Source organism: Mytilus californianus, unplaced genomic scaffold (genome assembly GCF_021869535.1).
Source record: "Mytilus californianus isolate M0D057914Y unplaced genomic scaffold, xbMytCali1.0.p SCAF_7, whole genome shotgun sequence".
Taxonomy (NCBI): domain Eukaryota; kingdom Metazoa; phylum Mollusca; class Bivalvia; order Mytilida; family Mytilidae; genus Mytilus; species Mytilus californianus.
Window position 1 is genome coordinate 80060501 of NW_026262723.1, and position 11131 is coordinate 80071631.

Sequence of the window (11131 nt, forward strand, 5' to 3'; positions counted from 1 at the left end):
AGTAATGGTGTTACCACTGACATATATGTAGTCAACGAAGAAACCCAATTAATTAATTTGAACAGTATAAAGAACAAAGCTATCATTTATTTGTCTAGATATTATGGCTATTCCTTTAGATAAAAGATACTTCATATTGGATTCTGATGCTAGTGATGTTTCTTTTGTGGTAGTACTGAGTCAATTTCATGATGGCCAGACCAGATTTATATATTTTCAAAATTATACTATAGCCTATGGAAGCAAAACACTAAATAAAGCTGAATGAGCTAGCTATTCGCACTAGAGCGGCATGTTTCGACACATGAAGTTGCAAACATTTGACTGTGTTGCAAAGCCAGTTTGAGGATTGTGGAAAAAGATATCCAAATGTATCACAACTAAACAAACATAGAAGACATAATCATGGACCCAAGATACAGTGCAGGTACTGTCCATGGACTTGTAGTGCTGATGACAGGTATCGGCTCAGAAACCATGAGACCTCGAGGCACCAACACTTATAATCTTATCCTTGGGACCCCCCAAAGACATCAAGTTAGGATACAGTCATCAGTAGAGTCAGTCGACAGGACATTTCCTGCAAGGTATAGGACTCAACCCTAAATAAAAGCAGCAAATGCCACAAGAGAGAACCTTGAATCTGAGGCCACCTTCAGGAGATCACTGAAATGTTGGATGAGCAGATGAGCCTAGGACACCTTCACCTATGAAGAGATCGAGAAATAGCATAGAAACATATCACCTACAATAATTATCCCATCTAATGTCCTATTTAGTAAGTACTTAGAACCTATTTTACCCGAACAATTTAAGGATCCATTAGTGTTGAAGGTGTGTAGACTTGATAGAACTGATAAATCATGAATATTGTTGTAAATCTTTTTTACGTATGAGTGTCTGAATATTTTAATATTTTGAGATTTTCCCTCAGTTAAAAGTTGAAATTACTGAGAGAATGACGTGCACTCAGACTGACTTTTTGTCATAATTAGACAATGTCAGCCAAACTTACTTATATATACGCTTTCCTGAGGACTAAATGGACTTCCAGAATTCACAGATCAATAAGAAGTCGTGAATTACGGCTAAATCTGTAGATCTCTGTGTCTGCTGTTGCGCAACTTGTGCCAACACAATCCGCCATTGCTAACATTGCGGCTTGACATCCGATTCAAAAACTGAAAGTTTTAAAATTTGACCTGTAGATCAATTTGTCGATATAGCTGAATCAGAATCAATATGCACACTTGAACTCCCGAAATGTAAATTGTGCAGATATTTTGATTGGTTATCGATCTGGAAACTTGTTTCGCGATACCACTTGTTCATGTCATGCTTTAATCTAAATCAGACAAGAAAAATACACACGAGTGACAATTGGTTGCAATTTTCTTGAGGTCTTAAATGACCTATTTGTGTGATGCTTCAATCTAAGTCAGACTAGTATATTATATTCAAGCAACAATTGAATGATATTGTCTTACATGAGATCTAAGAAAGACAAATCTGGTTCACCATCTAATCACGTGATGCTTCAATATAATATTAAAACACTATAGCAAGCACAAGTTTGGTATTCATTTTATCAACAACAAAAATAAATTGGCAGGAATTTTTTAAATCAACACTTTATGGATTTTTTATTTAGACCAATTCGAAAATACTATGTAATGACATTTAAAGTTTGCAATAAACATCTAACCTGCTGTTTTGACAACGGTGTCACATTTTAGAACTTTCTTCAAACTTATCGAATACAACCGAAAAACATATAGCATATGAATATATAATGCAAAATAATACTGCGATATATATCTACATGAAAGCTAATTCTAGTTCAACTCTGCAACTTGTTCATATACCTGTCCCAAATTAAACATCGACAGTTGTAGATCTATATCATATTTTAGAGAATTTAGTGTTTATGGCATATTTTAGAAAGTTTCTGATCAATGTCAATATCTACATTCTCGGGTAAGACCTTCTTGATTTTTGTCGTTGCGTTGCTCTCTCAATGGCATATATCCCACATCGCCTTTTATGCATATTGGTATATTCTGTTAAAATTTTAATTTCATTACTTATATAAGTATGATATTAACATGTTCGATCTTGGTATTGTTTTATCACATGAACTGTGTATGTTTGTATGTATACAATTAGACAGCGTAATCACTTGTGTTGATACCAATAACATTGAAGTACATCTGAATTGATTTGTAAGAAACAAATCCCATTTACCTCGGCTTAATAACCAATTGGGTTGTTTATTTTGTTGTTAAATGACGATTTAATCAGATTACCAAACTGGGAAACATATTGATATCCTACGCTACAATTAATTATCCTGTCCTTCTGTCCAACACTTTTCTGGGTTGTTCCGTCGCTAATTGGTTCAGGATCTCCATAATGGCATATACCATAACATAATAATCTGATTTATGTCATACAAAGGCCACTAAGGCAAATTGATGATCGGATCAGAACTAAGGATTAGAATCCGCAAGTCAAATCATCGGTCATTTTAATAGTTGAGATGGAGGTGAAGAGTATTTTACACTTTTACATCCCTTTCTGAGAAGAAATAAAAACGAATGTTTAAATGAAATTATTTGTCAATAATCATTCGGATTATTAACGAAAAAACGTTTCGAGTTCGTATTCTTTTACACGAATCGATGAATCTTTTGATGATCTCAGACTCTTTTCACAAAAAATCTTACGACCAAAATTGTTCGTAAGTTATACTGAAATGTGTATGACTTATGAGTATTTTTACTCTTAAGATTTTTTTTGAAAAGAGCCGCAGGTTGCTCACACAATTTCGTCAATATAACAGAGCTATAAACAACTGTCATACAAGTTGGAGATTTTGCTAGCTATGAAACCAGGTTTAACCCACCATTTTCTTCGGAAAATTCCTGTACCAAATTCAGGAATATGACAGTTGTTTTCCACTCATATCGTTGGTTGATAATACTTGTCAGTTTTATGAACAATCCCTTTTGAATTTACCTTGGAGTTCTGTATTATTGTTGTACTTTTTTTAGCTTATTAATAAGTTATTTAGTTAGTGGATATTACCAACGCGCTATTGAGCCAAATGCTTTCTGCATCCATTGGACACATTATATCAAACATTCGATGAATATGTAATTAGATAACAGATTTTTGGTGACATCCTGTTCAACACCGGTATCAAAATGAATCTACCACGTGTAAAAGAGAAACGAAAGATACCAAAGGGACATTCAAGCGCATAAGTCGGAAAAAAACTGACGACGCCATGGCAAAAAACGAAAAGACCAAAACACAAACAACAGTTCACAAAACAACAAAGAAAACTAAAGAATGAGCAACACAAAACCCACCAAATGCCGGGGTGATCTCATGTGCACCGGAAGGGTAAGCAGATCCTGCTCCACATTTGACATACGTCGTGTTGCTCATGTAAGTACGAACCCGGTGGTAAGTCTAATTTGGTAGGTCACATTCGGGGACATGATGACGGGATGGTAGTAACGACAATTGGAACATATCCGTCGCCTTTTGTGGTACAGTAATTCCATAATACGTAAAAGCTTATTATAGTAAGCTTCTTATTAAACTCAAACGTCAGTATTGAAAACTCCGTTTCCATGCTGAGTGGATGCGTTTATAGACATTGTAATGCATAAATATATTGGTATAACTTTCGATAATTTTATTGTTAGTATACTAATTTTCGGTTGTAAAAGTTAAGACATATTTCTCATTGTTTGTCCCAATTAATTAGTTCCTATTACCAATCCGTTTACTACCCAGCGTAAGTTCGCGTTTGGTGACCCTGTAGTTCATTATCGTTTCAATTCATTCACGTAAGGGATATTTATTGCAATAGAAGATAAAAAAAGGTCTACAAAACACTACTTAGGAAATTAAACCGGGTTATTTTCAAGACAACAATAGTAAGTGGAGCCCATAATGTCGCTGCACTTTCACTCTACAATTCCGCCGTTCTCGTTTATGTATTATGCATATGGGGTGACTATTGAACAGAACAATGCCTACGCATTGAAGGGACATCAAATGAAGTAAATAAAGGCAACAGTAGTATACCGCTATTCGAAATTCATAAATCGATTGAGAAAAAAACAAATCCAGGTTACAAACTAAAACTGAGGGAAACACATCAAATATAAGAGGAGAAAAACGACACAACAGAAACTCAACACTAAAATGCAACACACACAGAAACGAACTATAATATAACAATGGCAATTTTCCTGACTTGGTACAGGACATATTAAGAAAAAATGGTGGGTTGAACCTGGTTTTGTGGCTAGCCCAACCTCCCGCTTTTATGACAATGTTAAATATAACATTAAAATGACAAGATTACATGACAGGACTACAATACAAATAAATTGGAGAACATACAGGACAGAGACACACACAAATAATAGCTATCAAAAGGTACCAGACTTATAATTTAATATGCCAGACGCGCGTTACAAAAGACCCATCAGTGACACTCAGATAAAAAAAAGTTCGAATTAACACTTTATAAATTTCGAACGTCCAAAGCGCTTTTAGGGATTTAACATTTATCAGGAACGTTTGAAAGCCAGGAATGTGTAAATACGCTGCAACCTTAGGAGTCATATGACTGAAAAGGACCTAATCAGAATAGGAAATTCATGCAAGGTGAAGTTTGGTTGAGGGAGTTTATATTTAAAAATTACATAGTTAGTAGATTGCTTAATCTAAATATTACCGAAATTTTCTCCAGGTCTTATGACGTTAGAGTGCAATATGATTACCAGCCTTCTATTCGGGTCCGTTATTCAATATATGGGCGGGTTGGCGTTTAATAGATTATAAAGGAGCAATATAAGTATTTAATTGATATATTTAGATATCAGATACAAGGTTTGTAATTTCTTTTGGATAAATAGTTTGGATTATCATGTTAAAATCCTTTTTTTTTAATATTTTTTATTCATTGTATTTGTTTATTTATTTTTTGACTATCGTGTTTGCTTGAAAGAAATTTAATTCGTAAATTATTGTTGATGCGTACATAAATTTAGGACAATTTTGAACAACATCAGTGTTATATTCATGAAAACGAGCTGGTATGTAATATTTTATAATTAAGATTGGTAAATCAACGTTTTATAGACTAAAGGCCTATCTCTGTTTAGTTTGAATGAGGTGTTTATTCGTAATATAATCAGCTAAATCAGTTATAATCCAGATATTTTTACAAAACCTTCAAACGTTTAATCGAATGGATTGTGACTGTGCACGAAACCCAACGGTCTTCCGACATTTAGACTTTACAACTTGTTTGTTTTTGTTATTGTGTAAATTCGAAAACTTGTCAAGTTGTCAGAAAGTTTGTGTAAAAGATTTTAAAATATCAGAGAATCCTAAATAATGATATCAAATTCAAGGTATCACTCTTCGTATAAACCCCTTACAGTGAGTGGAATAATTGCAGTTTAATTCTTTGAATTGAATACAAATGCGTGTTACGTAAAAACCAATTTAAAAGAAGTTTTAGTTATGTGAAACGGGATTTTTTTTTTTATATATATAGTTTCCCTATAATTTGCATAAATGGCAAAACGTAACATATTATTTATTGATTCTTGCTTGTTTAACCACGCTTTATAAATTACAATCTTAGATCTGACCACAGATAGTACACAAAAAGGTAATTTGCTACATAATGTAATTTTTTGCTTTTGAACTCAACTGTTTCCTGCATTTTGTGTTGCAATGTGATTTATTTTCCGCTCTTACCAGGCCAGAATATTCATTTTCAAAATCCCACCTCCCCCATCAGAAAATCAAATGGTAGTCCCTTAGCTTCATACTTTCATCTGGAACGCTCAAAACCAACAATTTAAAGCTTAGCTTCATACTTTCATCTGGAACGCTCAAACCCAACAACTTGAAGCCAATGATGTAGACATACCTAAATTTAGATTAGATATTTCAGTTTTACACGGGAAACTCTACACTAAAATTTACGACAAAAGGGACGATTTTTCGTTCCCTATTGTTAATTTTCCATTTTGGGACGGTGATGTTCCTTTTGTCACCATCTTACGGTGTTTATATATCACAACTCGTTCGTTATGCCCGTGTCTTTTATGGCGTTTTGGATTTAAATGAACGTAATCTATCTACAAAAATGTATTACTGGTTAATTATTAAGTCGATTTAGTGAATTGATTTCGTTACTACAAATTACTTAAAACCTTTACTAAATTCTTTCATAGATATAAAGATTTGGTTTTACAGTTTAGTTGTACCTGTAGAAAACTTATTTCAAACGGGATAGCACATCCTCATTTTTACGGAGATGTTGTTTACCGAGCCCGGAAATTTAGAAACGATCCGGGTAAACTTATCGATCCTTTAAATAAACTTATTCTAAAAGGTTACCAATTCAACACTGTAAATAGATCTTTGAATATTGTTTTTATTGGTATTGATATTGATTTTGTTATCAGTAAATTAAAATCAAACTAAATATTATTTTTATATACATATGCACATTCATGGCTCTACAATCTGTCGATACCTGTAACCTAACATTGCACAATGTCATGTTTTTCTCTGACTGTTTATGACGTCTTTACACTATATTCATTGGATTTTGGATGTGTACTGATTGATATTTTAGTCTTAGATGCATGATTTTTTTTTATTAGTTGTTATTGGCTTTTAACTAGCTGTCAGTAACTGCGAGTACTCTCAGATCTGTACTTAGTGTCTTTTTGTTGTGGGGATGTATAAGTACCCGTCCACGTCCACTCTTGTGTTTTTGTTAAATGTATTTCTATTTGTATCCATCTGATGAGTTAAGCCTTTTTGAACTGGTTTATATAGTTTGTTTTTATATTGTACTGTTACACCACTGTCCCAGGTTAGGGGGAGGGTTGGCGACTTCAAACTAGTTTAACCCCGCCACATTCTGTATGTGCCTGTCCCAAGTCAGGAGCCTGTAATTCAGTGGTTTTAGTTTATTGCTGTGTAACATATTTATTTTTCGTTCATTATTTTGTACATAAATTAGACCGTTAGTTTTCTCGTTTGAATTGTTTTACATGTGTCATTTCGGTGCCTTTTATAGCTGACTATGCGGTATGGGCTTTGCTCATTGTTGAAGGCCGTACGGTGACCTATAGTTGTTAATTTCTGTGTCATTTGATCTCTTGTGGATAGTTGTCTCATTGGCAATAATACTACATCTTCTTTTTATATATACCTAAAACTTGTGGAGTAAAATCAGCAAAAGGGACATAAAAATACGGTCAAATCCGATTAAATGGTCTTTGCTCGTATTTAATTCTTCAAAAAAGTATGAGTAAAACAGCCATTTTAGTCAAATTTGTCAAGTTCAACATAGACATATTTTATACATCCAATCAACATGTGTATGACGTCATCCTAACTAAAGTTTATGGCGTCATAGATGTATTGTAACGATCCGGAGTTTTCGAGTCAGGAGACCCGGTGTTACTTATGTGGGACTCCGGTGAAGGAGTTATAATAAAAATCATTTTGGAGGTTCATAAATTGTAATATTTTCTGCTTCAGTAATTATCTAAATGCAATACATGTACAACAAATACAGTGGTTCATCAAACACATGAAAAGAGATATATATTATAATAATTATAGGTGCATTTGTCACTAAAAGCGTAATAGTAGTTCCTACCAGCACTCTGTGAAGGAAAATTTAGTTGGTGCAAAAAGAATAATTTGGGACCCTGCTTGGTGCAGGTTAAATGACCTTATAATTTAATAAGTTTAAATAAAAAAACTATAATAAATAAATATTATTAGCTTTCTCTTGAGTTTAAATACTTTATCACCAAGTAATTTCACTTGGTGCAGCACCGAGCAAATCTGCTTGGTGCTAGCCAAAATAAATACACCGACTACGCAGCTTGGTGCACTACGGCAGACGACGGAGTTTTAGGGTAGCCTCCGATTAATGAATGAAAATATAGACATTTACAAATTTCTGTCCAAAACTAATGTTTTTGCGTCATTATACAGCGTTTACAATCTTTTGCTTGGTGCAATATAGTTTGTTTTCTAATATTTAAAAACAGCGAACATTATGCATGGAGGTGAAAAGCCGAGCAAACAGTACGTCAGCATTTTGATATGTAGACTTGGTTAAGTATCAAGTCAGTTAATTTTAAAAATATACTAACCAAGCACTCTACTTGGTGCAGCAAACATAGTTTGAGATATACTGCTAACCGCTTGGAGGATCTTAGAGAGAATCTCCTAATTAGAACATGCGTTCCGCAATTTATTCAAAAGCGATGTTTACTGGTGACGTAATACACAAGTTATTCATAAACAAGAACAGGAACACGTAACGTTACATTTGGCGCGTCACATTAAAAGTAAACGTACAAAAATACAAAACTGAACAATTACACTCATAAATAAAGTCGATTCGTAATTAAACAAAGTGACTGAATAATAAAAGGTCTACTTAAGAAATTCCTTCTGTAAAATACTGAACAGAACTCAACAACGAACATCTGCATGTATCAGGTGTGGAACGGAGACAGCAGTGATAATATGAACACAACTATAAATTTTACACAAGTTAAAACCACAATGATATTGATATAACCTGTCAAACCACAGGGGCGTAACACTACCCCCTACCTTAAAGAAAAAGGATTTGTCCTCAAATATGAAAGTATGTACGTCATGCAGATGTCATTTCATATAGGAATATAGAATCAACACATAATGTCTCACTTCGTGAGAAATTTGGTAAGAGTAGTCTCTTGGTGTAAGATTAAAACGAAGTCAACATTGTTTTGTAAGAAACACATCATAGAAATATTGAATTTAACAATCCATCGTTCAATCATGCAGATATTTCCACTCTTCAGACTGCCTTCCTCTTCATGTAGATCGTCTTCTGTAAATGTTGACAATAATTCGGTGTTATATATCACACCTAATAATTATATCTTGTGGTGAGATAAAAAGTTCTTCATCGATATCAAAGTTAATTGAAATATTATAGCTGTACAATTGTCTTTGGGGTATTCAATGAATGGTTGACTCGCCACATCAAACCTTGTTAAAATCGGTTGATAAACAACTCTTGTAATGGTTGACACATAAATCATATATAGCTGGTATTACAATAGTATCAGCATTAACAAGCATGGAGACCATCAAGGACGACATATCGCCACAGGCCCAAGTTCGGTATCCAAATAAGCAACAGTATTACACAGACAACATACATGTCACAAGACTATACTGAAAACTCACCAGTACTCCACAGATATCTTCACCACAGGACGTATTGATAATACTCTTATAATATATAAGTTGTCCACAGACATTTTCCGTCACAGGATAACTTAAAAAATATAAACAGCCAACCATTCTACTAATTCATGATAACATGAATATATATCAGCGACAAAAATTACTAACAAACAATTCATTGACTTACGCTACTATTTCCGCATCGGGCAGTTACAGGTCATTTACCATATCTGCGTTCAGTGTGTTATTATTTGGTGGTTTGGACCACAACTAGTCCTTGCAAATTTAACTTCGACAGCATTAGATCAACGACAGGAAGACATCAACAACTAAATTGAACGATTCAACAAGCTTTTGTTTCTACATTTCAGCATATCATTTCTGCATTATGTCAACTAAATATTTAAAAAAAAAATTTAAAAACACAAAAGTGTAAGCAAATAATACGAAACCAATATTAATAATGTTATTCTTTATTAGGACAAGCTTTTCTGACATGTCCTTTATCACCACAGCGAAAGCATTTATTCTTTGAATCAACAGACATTCCAGCGACTTCATTAGTTAAGTTATTACACCTTATGCTATCCGCTAGGTTAAAAGTGTCAAATGTAATTGATAAAATTTCAGCTTCATTGATATTTTTATGCCTTGATTCTCGTACTCTAAGACGCATTTTAGGGTCGTGTAATGCATCTTTAAACTGGTCCAAAGCCAATAGATCTGTAACAGAGGAAGGGGCACCAGCGAGTCATTTTTTTTAACCACTGTCTCATTACTAGCAGTTGACGATCTATGAGTTGGATTAAATTGAAGTATATCGGACTGCAAAGAATCATCCATTTTAAAATGATTTTTATTTTTCAAACTTATACCAGATAATTTTTTTAATTAATAGTTTTGAATCCCACTTCTGACACCAGTGTAACGTTCCGGGGTTTTCGAGGCAGGAGAAGTGTTGTTACTTATGTGGGCCTCCGGTATGGGAAGTTATAATAAAAATCATTTTGGAGGTTCATAAATTGTAATATTGTCTGATTCAGTAATTATCTAATATGCAATACATGTACAACACATACAGTGGTTCATCAAACACATGAAAAGAGATATATATATTATAATAAATATTGATGCATTTGTCTCTATAGGCTTAATGGTAATTTCTTCCAACACTCTGTGCAGGAAAATCTAGTTGGTGCAAAGAGAATAATTTGGGACCCTGTTTGGTGCAGGTTAGTTGACCTCATATTTTAATAAGTTTAAATAAAAAACTATAATAAATACATAGTATTAGTTTTCGCTTGAATTTAAATACTTTTTCATCAAGTAATTTCACTTGGTGCAGCACCGAGCAAATCTGCTTGGTGCTAGTCAAAATAAATACACCGATTACGCAGCTTGGTGCACTACGGCAGACGACGGAGTTTTAGGGTAGCCTCCGATTAATGAATGAAAATATTTTTTATAAAGTCTTGGAATAGACATTTACAAATTTCTGTCCAAAACTTATATGTTTTTGCGTCATTATACAGCGTTTACAATCTTTTGCTTGGTGCAATATTATTTGTTTTCTAATATTTAAAAACAGCGAACATTCTGCATGGAGGTAAAAAACCGAGCAAAAAGTACGTCAGCATTTTGATAAGTGGACTTGGTTAAGTATCAAGTCTATTAATTTAAATATACTAACCAAGCACTCTTACTTGGTGCAGCAAACATAATTTGAGATATTCTGCTAACCGCTGGAGGATCTTGCAGAGAATCTCCAAGTTGAGTTGGAAAGCAGGTCACGGTTTGACCCCAAGTCTATCAG